This window comes from Lepidochelys kempii, chromosome 15 (assembly GCF_965140285.1).
Source record: "Lepidochelys kempii isolate rLepKem1 chromosome 15, rLepKem1.hap1, whole genome shotgun sequence".
NCBI classification, from domain to species: Eukaryota; Metazoa; Chordata; order Testudines; family Cheloniidae; genus Lepidochelys; species Lepidochelys kempii.
This window is the reverse complement of record NC_136394.1, coordinates 2,243,951-2,259,982: the sequence shown is the minus strand read 5'-3', so window position 1 is coordinate 2,259,982 and position 16,032 is coordinate 2,243,951.

The window sequence follows — 16,032 nt, the reverse complement described above, 5'->3', positions numbered from 1 at the left end:
CCTGATGCTTCTCTGCTTTCCCCAGAGAACACCCCAACAAAGCCTTCCCCCCCGCCCCAAGATTTGAAAGTATCTTCTTTCCCCATTGGTCTTTTTGGTCAGGTGCCAACCAGGTTATTTGAGCTTCTTAACCCCTTACAGGTAAGGAGGAATTCTAGGCTGCCCTTAGCTGTATGAAGAAAAGGAGTGCTTGTGGCTGGGGTGTCCCCAGCCCTACAGTGATTTGCCAGATGCTGGGTGCCTGAAGTGATGTACCTGCTCTGCTCGGGAGTGGTGCATAACTGCTCTTGCAGCTTCCCTTTGCTTCCCTGTCAGGAAGTCATTTTTCTGCAGGAATCAAAGAAATCTGTGGGGGACCTGAATTTTGTGCACGCCCAGTGGCACAGAATTCCCCCAAGAGTATTCTGTGAAGGGCTGGTCAACACTAACGAGGTAAGTTGATCTAAGTTAGGCCAGTTCAGTTACCTAACGAGTTAGCATGTCTACACCAGACCCACTAAATTGACACCGCTGCATTGATCACAGTGGTGCCGATTTAGTCCATAGTGTAGACATGTCCAATTTCTAAATCTAGTTTATGGTCACTAAGGGCATGGCTACACTTACAGGTGTAGAGCGCTTTGAGTTAAACCATCCCTCTGAGACTGCAGCAGGGAAAGCGCTGCCGTGTGTTCACACTCTCAGCTGCAAGCGCACTGGCGTGGCCACATTTGCGGCACTTGCAGTGACATTGGGAGCAGTGCATTATGGGCAGCTATCCCACAGAGCACCTCTTCCCATTCTGGTGCTGTGGCTTGTGGGAAAGGGGTGGGAGGGTCCAGGGCATTCTGGGTCCTGTCCCAATGCCCCGTGATGCATTGCTTCGCATCCCAGCAATCCCTGTGCTTCCATCCACATTTGGCGCCATCTTTCAATGTTTTTTGTACTGCGCGCTCTGTCTTCCCTTTCAGTCTGCCAGAATGGAGCCCGAACTGCTGAGGAGTATGCTGATGGGTCTCACCAACACGTCACGAATGGCAGTCGAGTTACTCCTTAAGCTACAAACTGACAGTGAGGAGTCCGATGATGATGTCGACTCGCATAACGCAAACAACACGAGATTGCTTGTGGCATTCATGGACATGCTCACCACAGTGGAACGCCATTGGAAACAAGCATTGAGTGGTGGGATCACATCGTTATGCAAGTCTGGGATGACGAGCAGTGGCTGCAGGACTTTCGCATGAGGAAAGCCACTTTCATGGGACTGTGTGCTGAGCTCGCCCCCACCCTATGGCACAAGGACATGAGATTGAGAGCTGCCCTGCCGGTGGAGAAGCAGGTGGCTACTGCAATCTGGAAGCTGGCAACTCCAGACAGCTACCAATTGGTCACTAACCAGTTTGGAGTGGGAAAGTCAACTGTTGGAATCGTGTTGATGCAAGTTTGCAGGGCCATTAATCGCATCCTGCTCAGAAGAACCGTGACTCAGGGTAACGTGCATGACATTGTGTCTGGCTTTGCACAAATGGGTTTCCCTAACTGTGGAGGGGCGAGAGATGGGATGCATATTCCAATTCTGGCACCAGACCACCTAGCCTCTGAGTACATAAATCAGAAGGGGTATTTCTCTGTGGTTCTCCAAGCACTTGTGGATCACCATGGGCATTTCATGGACATTAACGCAGGCTGGTCCGGAAATGTGCATGATGCACGCATCTTTCGGAACACAGGCCTGTTCAGGAAGCTGCAAGCCGGGACTTTCTTCCCAGGCCAGAAGATCACCATAGGGGAAGTCGAAATGCCCATTGTGATCCTTGGAGATTCTGCTTACCCTTTAATGCTGTGGATCACGGAACCCTACACAGGGAGCCTTGACAGCAGCAAGGAGCCGTTCAACAACAGGTTGAGTCGGTGCAGAATGACTGTTGAGTGTGCTTTTGTCTGTTTAAAGGGCCGCTGGCGCTGTCTGTATGGGAAGCTGGACCTGGCTGATGACAACATCCCCACGGTTATAGCCGCATGATGTACCCTCCATAATATTTGTGAAGGGAAGGGTGAAAGCTTCACTCAGGCATGGACCACAGAGGTTCAACACCAGCATGGACTACAGAGGTTCAACACCCGGAGGTTGAATTTGATCAGCCAGAGAGCAGGGCTATTAGAGGGGCCCAGCGCAGGGCTGCAAGGATTAGGGATGCCTTGAGGGAGCAATTTGAGGCTGAAAGCCACCAGTAATGTTTGGTGCCCTGCACGGGAGTGAAGTGCAGTGGTTCCAATGCTAGTAGACATCTGTGTTTGCTACGTATGATGCACTGACTTGCAGTGCCTGTTGCTTTCCTGGGTTATGGTATCTTTTACTTAATGCAATAAAAATGTTTTTAAAGCCAAAAAATTCATTTATTGAAAAGAAACACAACTGCTGGGGAAACAGAAAGGGCATGACACATCTGTACTGTGTGGGAGGAGGGAAGAGGGGAGGGTGGGGAACGGGACAATCATAGATTTGCGTATGTCCTGTTATCATATTCAGCCTTCCTGTCTGAAGTGCCGCACAATGAGTGCTGCACTTCAGGCTGGCTAAAAGGCATGGTGATGGGGGTTGAGTGCAGTGGGTCAGGGTCATAGTTTGCAGGGCTGGGTGGTGAAGCTACAGGTGTTGGAGGCAGCTGGTGGCGATAGGAAACTCGATGTTGGGGGAAGTGGATTGGCGGTGACATGGGGACACAAGGGAAAGAGTTTTGGGACAAGGGCTGCCTGGGGGGGTGGGGGTGGATCTGCTCTGTCTGCAGTGCTATGAGTGCCTGTATCAAGTCCGCTTGGTGCTCCATGATGCTTAGCAGCCGCTCCGTGCTTTGGTGCCGGCGATCCGCATTCTGCTGGTGGAGCTTCCTTTCCCTCTCCCGGCAGTCCTGTACTTTTTGATTTTCAGTTCTTTGGTTATTCGCGGCCGCTTCCTGATTCTTTGCAGTCTTCCGACTGTTGATAAAAAGGACAGCTGGGATCTCAAAGTTGCATCTGTAAAGCCAAAGTGCAACACTTAACAGAGGCAGCATTGTTCACACCAGACAGAGCAAATATTCGGCCGTACTTAAAGACAAGTACAGTGCCCATCCCAAAGTGAGTGCACATAACCCACAGGAGCCCCAGAATGGTGAGTAAGGACAGGGGCAAGGGGGACTGATTGTTTCAGGGCCGTACTGTCCTCTGGGGTTCTGTGCCTTGCGGAGAGCCAACAGCTGCTGGGGTCCCCTATACTGAACACTGTCCCCACATTTTCCAAAGGATGAGTTTGTCCTGGAAGATATCTCGCTGCTGAGGGTGACCTGGGAAGCAAGAGAGGGTCTTCTACTACAATGCAGCTTCCGCCCTGGCCCATACGCAGCTTTGCTGTGTGCAGCAACGGTTCCCCTGCCCCTCACGGCACAGCGGTGCGGACATGTTAACCTTACTGGGACAAGGAGCACAGTTGCTCTGCCAAGGAACCTGCGCAAGCGGATTGCCCAGCTGCTGCATGAGACCTTTGAAGAGATCACTGAGGCCAATTACCATGATGAGAGAGAGCACATCAATGCCCTATTCCGCATCTAGGCATGCACACAGTCCTAACCCTTCTTTCTGCAACCCTCCTCGCCCCAGGAGCCCGCACTGAACAATTACCTTCCCAAAATTAAAGCTACTTACTGGGCACCTCCTCTGGTGCTTGTTCTTCCCCAAGCACCATCCACTGCAACTGGCTACCTTCCTCCTGGCTTGAAAATAGCTCCTGGCTGCATGCATCTAGGGATGCCTGGCTGTCCTCTGGCTCTGGGCTCTCCTCCTCCTCAGCACCCTCGCTCCCGCTTTCCTCCTCCTGGCCTGTTGAACTCTGTGCTGCTACGGCCTCTGAAGTGTCTGTGGTGGTCTTCGGAGTGGAGGTGGGGTCGCCCCCAAGTATTGCGTCCAGCTCTTTGTAGAAACGGCAGGTCGCAGGGGCAGCACCGGAGTGGCTGTTTGCCTCGCAGGCTTTGCGGTAGGCATCCCGCAGCTCCTTCACTTTAACCCTGCACTGCACTGCGTCCCGATCATGGCCCCTTTATATCATGTCCCTTGATATCTGCCCAAAGGTATCATAATTCCTACAGCTGGAGTGCAGCTGGGACTGGACAGCTTCTTCCCCCCAGACACTGATGAGGCCAGCACGTCGCCATTGCTCCATACTGGGGATCGCCTGGCGCGTGGAGACATGGTCACCTGGACAGATGCACTGAGAGCACTCTACGCCTGGCTGAGCAAACAGGAAGGGGAATTTCAAAATTACCAGAGAATTTAAAGGGCGGGTCTGACGGTTGGTCACCTGAGGTCAGGATAGTAGAGCTCGAAGTGATGACCAGAGTGGCTAGAACGGCATTGTGGGACACTTCTGGAGGCCGATCAGAGCGCATTAACAGACCAGGGCGTCCACACTGGCACCGTGGAGCTCCAGCCGGGGAGCTCCGAGCGTTATGCTTCTCGTCGAGGTGGATCACCAGGAGCGGTCCAGCTGTGGAGTGCAAGCGCTCTGCGTGCCTTGCCAGTGTGGACGTGTCAGGAGTTAGGGCTCCCGGGGCTGCCTTAATGCGCTCTAACTCTCAAGTGTAGCCAAGGCCTTAGTCTGTATTTGGTCAGAGACTGCATATTACAGGGTGCGAGGGTCTGTTAAGGCAAAGGGTTTGGTGGGAGTCTGTTGGTGTGAAGTTCATGGGGGTCTTTGGTCTGAAGTTATATAGGAGTGGGCTCTGCTTCTGTCTGGATTTAGTTTTTGATCCTCTGACATACTGCAGTGGGGGGATTGTTGGCTGCTTTGGTTGGAGTTGCACCAGGTTTGATATTCTTTTCTAGTTTCTGCAGATGGTGGGAGAATATCCCAGTTCTGCTTTGCAGCCATTGGTGGAGGAACTTCTGGGTCCACAGAGTATTTCTTTGCAGAACTATAGGTGGAGGGTTTCTTTTGTGGTTTCATTTCAAACAGTGTGGATAGCAGTTAAGCTACAGATTTGCTTGGAAGAGGCCCAGGTATGTACAATATCGTATGTGTTCAGTTTCTCTGCTTCTTAAATGAATGTTAATTTCTTTCAGACCTTGTCTTAGACATCCATGATTGTGATCTTCTCCAGTTTGACCTATTGAGACCATATCTAGTGTGTTTCTAGTGGGAGAAAATTCCTTTGGAGATACTCTTGTGTGGGTCCCAGTCTGACCAGGTAATATAGCCATAGAGTTTAAGGTCAGAAGGGACCACCAGATCATCCAGTCTGACCAGTCTATCACAAGCCAACATCACCACCCAGCACCCACACACCAAACCCAGCAACCAAATTATACCAGAGTATTACAGCCCACAGGAGACTAGACTAGTATGTGCCACAGGGAGACAATAGGAGAGACCGAGGTGTATGAGTGCCCGAGGATCCTGCAGTGGCAGAGAAATGATTAAGTGAGATACACCCAGATAATCCTGGCAAGTGACCCCACATTGCAGCAGAATGCAAACATTTCCTGACTCCATATATGGTCAGTTAGACCTTGAACATGTGGGCAAGAACCAGCCCACCAAGCACCTGAAAGAGAGAATGCTCAGTGCCACCACACAGCCCTCCCGCACCCTATGCTGTGTCCTATCTCCAACGGTGGCTGGCCCTGATACTTCGGAGGACGGAGACAAAAAACCCCCTCAAAAACCAAACTGCCTGTGTGTGGGGGAAACGCTGAAGAATGAGCTTTTAGGAACATGAGACGTAAACCAGAAGTGAGCTCCAAGACTACTGAGTCCTGCTCCCCCACCATCACAAGCAACCCTGCCACACAATCCTACTCATAAATTTGTCCGTCTCTCTCTCAAAACTAATTGTTTGCTCCCACAATTCCTATTGGTAGGCTGTTCCAGACCTTCCTCTGATGATTAGAAACCTTCTCACTTTCAGCCTCAATTTATTCAAGGCCAGTTTATCCCTGTCTGTTCTTATGCCAACATTGTCCTTTAGCTCCAGTAGCTCTTTCCCCTCCTGGTGTTTACCCCCCAGTGTATTAATAGAGAGCAATCAGATCCCCTCACAGCCTTCACTTTGCTAAACAAACCAAAATCTTCCTGTCTCCTCTCATAAAACAGGCCCTCCATACCCCTGCTCACCTAGTAGTTCTTCTGTGGCCCTGTTCCCATTTGATTTCATCTTTCTTGAACATGGGTGATGGCACGGCGTAGGTTCAGATATCCTGGTGACGGATGCTGTGTAAGGGCTTGTCTATGCTGGCACTTTACAACTCTTGCAACTTTCTCGCTCAGGGGTGGGAATAAACACCCCCCTGAGAGCAGCAAGTTTCAGCGCTGTAAAGCACCAGTGTAGACAGGGTACCAGCGCTGGCAGCTGCCCTTCATGGAGGTGGCTTTTTGGAGAGCTCTCTCCCAGCACTCTGCCGCGACGACACAAGCCACTGCCGCAGCAGTGCTTTAATGCTGCCAGTGTAGACTAGCCCTAAGAATCTAAACCGATTGATCTCTGAGCTGACTCCAGGGGGAGGGGGAGGAGCAGGAGTGAGGACTATCAGTAGGAGAAAAGGTATGGAACATGAGGGCATTCAGACACTGAGAGGAGCAGGTGGGTGCTGGCTCATGGGTGGAGGTGGGCAAAGAGGCATGCGGACACATGGCATATGCCACAGTGTAAAAAATATTACTTTTTGAGCCAGATTTGCCTTCTAATGTATTACGATTGTGACGCTGGCAGACCAGGTGTCTCCCACGTCTCAAGTGAACACTGACAGATACATAGCTGAAATCAGTCTGGCTCACCTGTGCGTTAGTATTGTTAAAATAGGTATTAGGATGATAAAAATGTGCTTAGTGTTTAGAATCATAGAATATCCGGGTTGGAAGGGACCTCGGAGGTCATCTAGTCCAACCCCCTGCTCAAAGCAGGACCAACCCCAACTAAATCATCCCAGCCAGGGCTTTGTCAAGCCGGGCCTTAAAAACCTCTCAGGATGGAGATTCCACCACCTCCCTAGGTAACCCATTCCAGTGCTTCACCACCCTCCTGATATCCAACCTAGACCTCCCCCTCTGCAACTTGAGACCATTGCTTCTTGGTCTGTCACCTGCCACCACTGAGAAAAGCCGAGCTCCATCCTCTTTGGAACCCCCCTTCTGGTAGTTGAAGGCTGCTATCAAATCTCCCCTCACTCTTCTCTTCTGTAGACTAAATCATCCCAGTTCCCTCAGCCTCTCCTCATAAGTCATGTGCCCCAGCCCCCTAATCATTTTTGTTTACTCTCCACTGGACTCTCTCCAATTTGTCCCCATCCCTTCTGTAGACTTTGTTGAATGTTTGTAAACTGCTGCATGCATTAATCTCCCTTTTAACATCTGTAACCCATATTGTAAGGTAATATTTAAACATTTGTATTGCAGTATAAGCCTCCATGACTGTGTAAATCACCAGGCAGGAGAGAGACATTAACCAGTGTGAAATACTGGTCTCCAATAGAATGTGTTACACTCTGGCCAACAAGAAAGGCCCATTGACACTAGGTGAACTACTGTGGAACATTAAAGAAGACAAAGGACTTTGATTGCTCTCCCCCACCTCCTCCCCATGAAGATGAGTCATGCAATTGAATTCCTTCCATCAGCTGAGTTTGCAGCTCAGAGTGCAAGGGTGGGGAAGGGAATAAAACCCCCCTAACAAGAAGGATCTGTATCTCTATGCTGCTTGGAATCTGAAGGGCAAGGTTTTCTAGCAATGAGCAAGATGTTCCCAGCTGCTTAGCCTGGATTAGCCCTTAATGACATATAGAGCTTGCTTATTATCGAAGCTTCTGTTACCTTTTGAACCTTAAGATTGTAACTCATTTGTAAGTGTGTGTGTATGTATATCTAATCTAATCTATCTATCTATACCTGCTTTAACCTTGTAAATAACTCACTTATTTCCTTTTTCCTATTAATAAATCTTTCAATAGTTTATTACAGGATTGGCTACAAGCATGGTCTTTGATGTGAGATCTAAGGTGCACTTGACCTGGGGTAAGGGACTGGTCCTTTGGACTGGAAGTAACTTGAATATTACTGTGATTCCTGCTGTGAGGGACCATCTCTCACAATGGTTGGCTTGCCTAGGTGACAAGATAGATGGGAGCACCCCAGGCTGTGACTCCATGGCCCTGTCTACACTGGCAGGTTTCTGCGCAGTAAAGCAGCGTTCTGCGCTGTAACTCCCCAGGGGTCACGCGGCCAAGTCACTGAGTGCGCAGAAACTGCACAGTTGTAGCACTGTAAAAACACCAACCTGACGAGAGACATGCAGCCTTCTGCGCCGGGGGTACAGACACCCTAGTCGATGACAGCCCTGCGATTGGCCTCCGGGAGGTGCCCCACAATGCCTGTTCTTGCCTCTCTGGTCATCAGTTTGAACTCCACTGCCGTGCCCTCAGGTGACCAACCATGAGCCCCACCCAGTAAATTCCTTTTGAAATTTGAAAGTCCCCGTCCCGTTGGCTCGGTGGTGAGTGCAGTGGTCGCAACGCATCTTTCCAGATGGCCAGGCCCGCTACACCCACCAGGCGATCCCCCGCTTGGAGCACTGCTGAGCTGCTGGACCTAGTTGCAGTTGCAGCTAGCAAGAGATGTTCAGAGTAACAAGAAGGGTTTCTTCAGGTATGTTAGCAACAAGAAGAAAGTCAAGGAAAGTGTGGGCCCCTTACTGAATGAGGGAGGCAACCTAGTGACAGAGGATGTGGGAAAAGCTAATGTACTCAATGCTTTTTTTGCCTCTGTCTTCACGAACAAGGTCAGCTCCCAGACTACTGCACTGGGCAGCACAGCATGGAGAGGAGGTGACCAGCCCTCTGTGGAGAAAGAAGTGGTTCGGGAATATTTAGAAAAGCTGGACATGCACAAGTCCATGGGGCTGGATGCGCTGCATCCGAGAGCGCTAAATGAGTTGGCGGATGTGATTCCAGAGCCATTGGCCATTATCTTTGAAAACTCATGGCGATCGGGGGAAGTCCCAGACGACTGGAAAAAGGCTAATGTAGTGCCCATCTTTAAAAAAGGGAAGAAGGAGGATCCTGGGAACTACAGGCCAGTCAGCCTCACCTCAGTCCCTGGAAAAATCATGGAGCAGGTCCTCAAGGAATCAATTCTGAAGCACTTCGAGGAGAGGAAAGTGATCAGGAACAGTCAGCATGGATTCAACAAGGGCAAATCATGCCTGACTAATCTAATTGCCTTCTATGACGAGATAACTGGCTCTGTGGATGAGGGGAAAGCAGTGGATGTGTTATTCCTTGACTTTAGCAAAGCTTTTGACATGGTCTCCCACAGTATTCTTGCCAGCAAGTTAAAGAAGTATGGGCTGAATGAATGGACTATAAGGTGGATAGAAAGTTGGCTAGATTGTCGGGCTCAACGGGTAGTGATCAATGGCTCCATGTCTAGTTGGCAGCCGGTATCAAGAGGAGTGCCCCAAGGGTCAGTCCTGGGGCCGGTTTTGTTCAAAATCATAGAATCATAGAATATCAGGGTTGGAAGGGACCTCAGGAGGTCATCTAGTCCAACCCCCTGCTCAAAAGCAGGACCCATACCCAATTAAATCATCCCAGCCAGGGCTTTGTCAAGCCTGACCTTAAAAACTTCTAAGGAAAGAGATTCCACCACCTCCCTAGGCAACGCATTCCAGTGTTTCACCACCCTCCTAGTGAAAAAGTTTTTCCTAATATCCAAACTAAACCTCCCCCACTGCAACTTGAGACCATTACTCCTTGTCCTGTCCTCTTCCACCACTGAGAATAGTCTAGAACCATCCTCTCTGGAACCACCTCTCAGGTAGTTGAAAGCAGCTATCAAATCCCCCCTCATTCTTTTCTTCTGCAGACTAAACAATCCCAGTTCCCTCAGCCTCTCCTCATAACTCATGTGTTCCAGACCCCTAATCATTTTTGTTGCCCTTCGCTGGACTCTCTCCAATTTATCCACATCCTTCTTGTAGTGTGGGGCCCAAAACTGGACACAGTACTCCAGATGAGGCCTCACCAATGTCGAATAGAGGGGGACGATCACGTCCCTCGATCTGCTCGCTATGCCCCTACTTATACATCCCAAAATGCCATTGGCCTTCTTGGCAACAAGGGCACACTGCTGGCTCATATCCAGCTTCTCGTCCACTGTCACCCCTAGGTCCTTTTCCGCAGAACTGCTGCCTAGCCATTCGGTCCCTAGTCTGTAGCTGTGCACTAGGTTCTTCCGTCCTAAGTGCAGGACCCTGCACTTATCCTTATTGAACCTCATCAGATTTCTTTTGGCCCAATCCTCCAATTTGTCTAGGTCCCTCTGAATCCTATCCCTGCCCTCCAGCGTATCTACCACTCCTCCCATTTAGTATCATCCTTAAAATCATCATTAAAATCTAATATCATCATTAAAACCTTCATAAATGATCTGGAGGATGGTGTGGATTGCACCCTCAGCAAGTTTGCAGATGACACTAAACTGGGAGGAGAGGTAGAGATGCTGGAGGGTAGGGATAGGATACAGAGGGCCCTAGACAAATTAGAGGATTGGGCCAAAAGAAATCTGATGAGGTTCAACAAGGACAAGTGCAGAGTCCTGCACTTAGGACGGAAGAATCCTATGCACCGCTACAGACTAGGGACCTAGTGGCACGGCAGCAGTTCTGCAGAAAAGGATCTAGGGGTTACATTGGACGAGAAGCTGGAGATGAGTCAACAGTATGCCCTTGTTGCCAAGAAGGCCAATGGCATTTTGGGATGTATAAGTAAGGGCATTGCCAGCAGATTGAGGGACGTGACTGTTCCCCTCTATTCGACATTGGTGAGGCCTCCTCTGGAGTACTGTGTCCAGTTTTGGGCCCCACACTACAAGAAGGATGTGGAAAAATTGGAAAACGTCCAATGGAGGACAACAAAAATGATTAGGAGACTGGAAAACATGACTTATGAGGAGAGGCTGAGGGAAGTGGGATTGTTTAGTCTGCGGAAGAGAAAAATGGTCTCAAGTTGCAGTGGGGGAGGTTTAGTTTGGATATTAGGAAAAACTTTTTCACTAGGAGGATGGTGAAACACTGGAATACATTACCCTAGGGAGGTGGTGGAATCTCCTTCCTTAGAAGTTTTTAAGGTCAGGCTTGACAAAGCCCTGGCTGGGATGATTTAGTTGGGGATTGGTCCTGCTTTGAGCAGGGGGTTGGACTAGATGACCTCCTGAGGTCCCTTCCAACCCTGATATTCTATGATTCTATGACCTCATTGGTATTTGGGGAGAGGAGCTATCCAGTCCCAGCTGCGCTCCAGCCGTAGGAATTATGACACCTACGGACAGATTTCATGATTCATGACAGAAAGGGGCCATGAGCAGGACACACTGCAGTGCAGGGTCAAAGTGAAGGAGGTGTGGAACACCTACCACAAGGCGCAGGAGGCAAACCGCCAGTCCGGTGCTGCACCCACGAGCTGCCGGTTCTACAAAGAGCTGGACGTGATACTCGGTGGTGACCCGACCTCCACTGCGAAGGCCCCTATGGATACTTTGTTGGCTAACGTGCCAGTTGAGAGTGGACCGAGCCAAGAGGAGGAAATCTTGGACAAGGATGTGGAGGGGGACCCAGAGGTAGAGGATGACTCGGAAGCCAGAGATGCATGCAGCCAGGAGCTCTTCTCTACCCCGGAGGAAGCTAGCCAGTCACAGCAGTTGGATCTTGGCAAAGCACAAACAGGAGAGGAGCCCCCTAGTAAGTGGATTTGATTTTGGGAATCGCTGAAGTGAGTTGTTGGGGGTAGGAGGGCAGAAGGGTTGCAGAAAGCAGGTTTGTCTCCCACTGCATGCCTAGTCTGAGAGGTAGAATAGGCTGTTGATTGACTCCCTCACTTCACGGGAATCTCCCTCAGAGATCTCCAGGAAACTCTCGTGCAGATACTGGGCAATCCAGGTTCTTCGGCGGAGCTGCTTTGATTCTTTCCCCATTAATGGTAACTTTCCCACGCCACTGTGCCGTCACGGGGTGGGACCATTGCTGCACACAGGCAAGCCGCATAGGGGTCAGGGTGGAAGCCGCAGGCTTGGAGAAGACCTTTCCTTGATTCCCTGCTCACCCTCAGCAGCGAAATATCTTCCATAATGATCACCTCCTGTGGAAAGTGTGGGGACAAGAATGATTTTCAGGCCCCCCTACTGTGCCGGCTCTCCCCAAGAGCCACGTGCCCAGTGTACAGCAGGGTCCAGGAAGAGTGATTTACCCTACCCTGTGGCTACTCACCATTTTGGGGGTCTTGTGGCTCATGTGTGCTTGCCTGGGGTCAGCCAGTTAGTGTCAGGTTTGTGAGTACTGGCTGTATTTTCATAGAATCACAGAATAGCAGGGTTGGAAGGGACCTCAGGAGGTCATCTAGTCCAACCCCTGCTCAAAGCAGGACCAATCCCCAATTTTTGCCCCAGATCCCTAAATGGCCCCCTCAAGGATTCTTGAACTCACAACCCTGGATTTAGCAGGCCAATGCTCAAACCACTGAGCTATCCCACCCCGCAAAGCACTGAATCAGTGTTTTCTGTATTGCAAACAATGCTGCTTCTGTAAAATGTTGCATTTAAACTTCACAGATATGACCTTGGGAGCCCAGCCTCCCTCTTTGTTATTGGCGGCTGAACGCCTGCGCAGACTTAGAAAGTGACCAAGAAGACCTAAGGAGGACTTTCTGCATAATGTCATGATGCACTCTGCCACCGAGAAACAGGAATTGAAGGAGTGGTGGGACAGCGAGAAGAGGGACCGAAAGGAGAATGTGGCACACCAGAACGAAGCCACGGAGTGTCTCTTAAAGGTTATGGAGCGCCAAGCAGACATGCTCCAGGTGATATTAGCTCTTCAAACCGAGCAGCTCTGCACCCACCCTCCCCTGCAGCCGCTGCCACAAAACTCTTTCCCATATGCCCCCCAGATACCACCAACACACTCTTATCAACCTCCTGGCTCCAGTCTGTACCTGCAGCATTCCACTCCTGCCCCGTCACAGTCCAGCTCTGCGGACTCCCACTACCCACTGCACTCAACACCCATCCCTCTACAGTTTAGTCCTGCTGAAGTACAGTATCCGCTGCACTGTACTCTAAAGGAGAAGGCTGGATATGATCCCTGGATATACACAAATCTGTAGCCATCCTGGGACTCCTCCTCCCCCTGGGACCTTCCCTTTCCATCCCCCTCCCTCCTGATGTTTTTTTTTTTGTTTGACTCTCTCCTCTGGTTGTTGTCTTTTAATAAAATAATGATGTTGCTTTGAAAGCAATCTTTATTCCATTAATTGAAGCAAAAAGAGCACTGCAAGGCAACACCCAATTATATTAAACCCCCCTTATTGCATCATGTGCACCAGTCACCTCCTAGCATTATAAACACTGCAATCCTGAGCATAGCAACAAATATTAGTGGCTTTCAGCTTCAAATTACTGCCTCAAGGCATCCCTGATCCTTATGGCCCTGCGCTAATAGCCCTGGTCTCTGGTTGTTCAAACTTATCCTCCAGGTGCTGAGTGTCTGTGGTCCAGCCCTGAGGGAAGTGTACAGCATGCAGCTATAACCATAAGAATATTGTCATTGGCCAGGTCCAGCTTCCTATATAGGCATCGCCAGCGGGCCTTTAAATGGCCAAAAGCACACTCAATAGTCATTCTGCACTTGCTCAGCCTGTTGTTGAATTACTCCTTGCAGCTGTCAAGTTGCCCCATCTATGGCTTCATAAGCCACGGCATTAAGGGGTAGGTGGGGTCTCCCAGGATCACAATGGGCATTTCGACTTCCCCTACGGTGATCTTCTGGTCTGGGAATAAAGTCCTGGCTTGCAGCTTCCTGAACAGGCTAGTGTTCTGAAAGATGCGTACATCATGCACCTTTCCGGGCCAGCCTGCGTTAATGTCAGTGAAACGCCCACAGTGATCCACAAGCGCCTGGAGAACCATTGAGAAATACGCCTTGTGATTAATGTACTTGGTGGCTAGGTGGTCTGGTGCCAGAATTGGAATATGCGTCCCATCTATTGCCCCTCTGCAGTTAGGGAAGCCCATTTGTGCCTAGCCATCCATAATGTCATGCATGTTGCCAAGAGTCATGGTTTTTCGGAACAGGATGCGATTAATGGCCCAGAACACTTCCATCAACATGAGTCCAATGGTCGACTTTTCCACTTCGAACTGGTTAGTGACAGATTGGTAGCAGTCTGGAGTAGCCAGCTTGCACAATGCAATCGCCACGCACTTCTCCAGTGACAGGGCAGCTCTCATTCTCATGTTCTTGCACTGCAGAGATGGGGCAAGCACATCACACAGTCCCATGAATGTGGCTTTCCTCATGCGAAAGTTCTGCAGCCACTGCTCATCATCCCAGACGTGCATCATGATGTGATCCCACCACTCAGTGCTTGTTTCCCAAGCCCAAAAGCAGCGTTCCACTGTGGTCAGCACCTCCATGAGTGCCACAAGCAATCTCCTGTTGTAGCTACTACGTGTGGCGAGATCAATGTCACACTCCTCTTGCCTTTGTAGTTTCAGGAGTAACTCCACTGCCACTTGTGACGTGTTAGTCAGAGCGAGTAGGGTATTGGTCAACAGTTCGGTGTCCATTCCTGCAGACTGCAGAGGCAGACTGTGCAGTACACAAACCATTGAAAGATGGCACTGAATGCAGATGGAAGCACAGGGATTGCTGGATGCATTGGGACAGGACCCAGGATGCCCCACGACCCCTTCTGTTTTCCCATAGCAGTCTGCCCTGGGGCTGGTTCTCACACTCTGGGGTAACTGCAGGATAACTTGATACTGATATTTTACAGTCCCAAATGGCACCAGGGTTGTGGCTATTACAGCAGAACACTAACATTTCTTTAAGGGAGGCAAAAGGAGGCCTTTCATTTGGGTGACTGGACCCTTTATTAACTAATCCACTGCTAGGTAACGATCCCCACCTCTTTCAGCTGTGATCATAGGGGGGGCGGCACAGTCCTCTTGGGAGAGGACGGGGATTGCAATGGGTAGGGCAGCACCAGAATAGCCAGCTTGTGTATCCATTTCCAGCTGGGCCTGAAGCTCTTGCTGCTCCTACAGTTGCTGGAGAATAAGACTGGGAGATTTGATATAGTGTGATGGAAGGAAGCGTTGCTGATGCAGCTTCAAGTGTAATTTTGTTAGTGTGTCTCCCCCCCTTTAAATGTTTTGCTGACCTTGTTGCCCTCTGATAAGGCTGTCAAGGGCCTCAGAAAGACAGTTGTGACTGTTAGAAGGTCTTTCAGAGCCTGTTGTTTTCCTCCATTTTTACAGTGCTAGCCAGAGAGCCAGGACTCTTAAAACAACACACTGACAAATACGAGGGAGACTTGGGAGCAGGCATTAGGGGATTGCAGATCTTGAGGATACATAGGAAAAGTCAGCCTAGATAGGCAACAGTAGGTTGTCTCCTTATTATCCTTATCATCCTGACTGTTTTATGATTGATAATAGTTACAACAGCAATGGGTCCACGCTGCAAAATTCACATCCAGGGGCAGATTTCAACCATCTCAAAATTGAGAGATGTTCAGAGCGAGCCAGTTAGAGAAGAGCTGTTGTTGGATTCCAATGCCAACACCTTCCTGCTCCCTTAAACCTCAGGAGTGTTTTGATCCAGGCTTTAGGTTTGGGTTTCCCTCTAAATAGATTATGCTTCTTCCCGAAAGGAGCCCCAGGCACTTTGTTATAGACTGAGCTGGTAGCGCTACCGACAGGTAAGGGTTCCCAATGCTTTCCACGATAAGATCCTCTTTTCAGTCGTTTTCAACTTGACCAAACTTCAACCATTCAGGCTGAAGTTTCCATGCTGGGTGTCTACCTGGAGCTAATTTTTTTCCTCGTTTTTATTTAACGTTTCAGCTAAAACAGTTCAGCCATTTCTGAGAAGAAGGCTAAGCCCATGTTAAAAAAAAATTCTTACATATGTGTTGTTGAGAGGCTGACACGCCTCCAAGCTGCTTCCCTTGGAATTCCAGCTGTCATCTGGC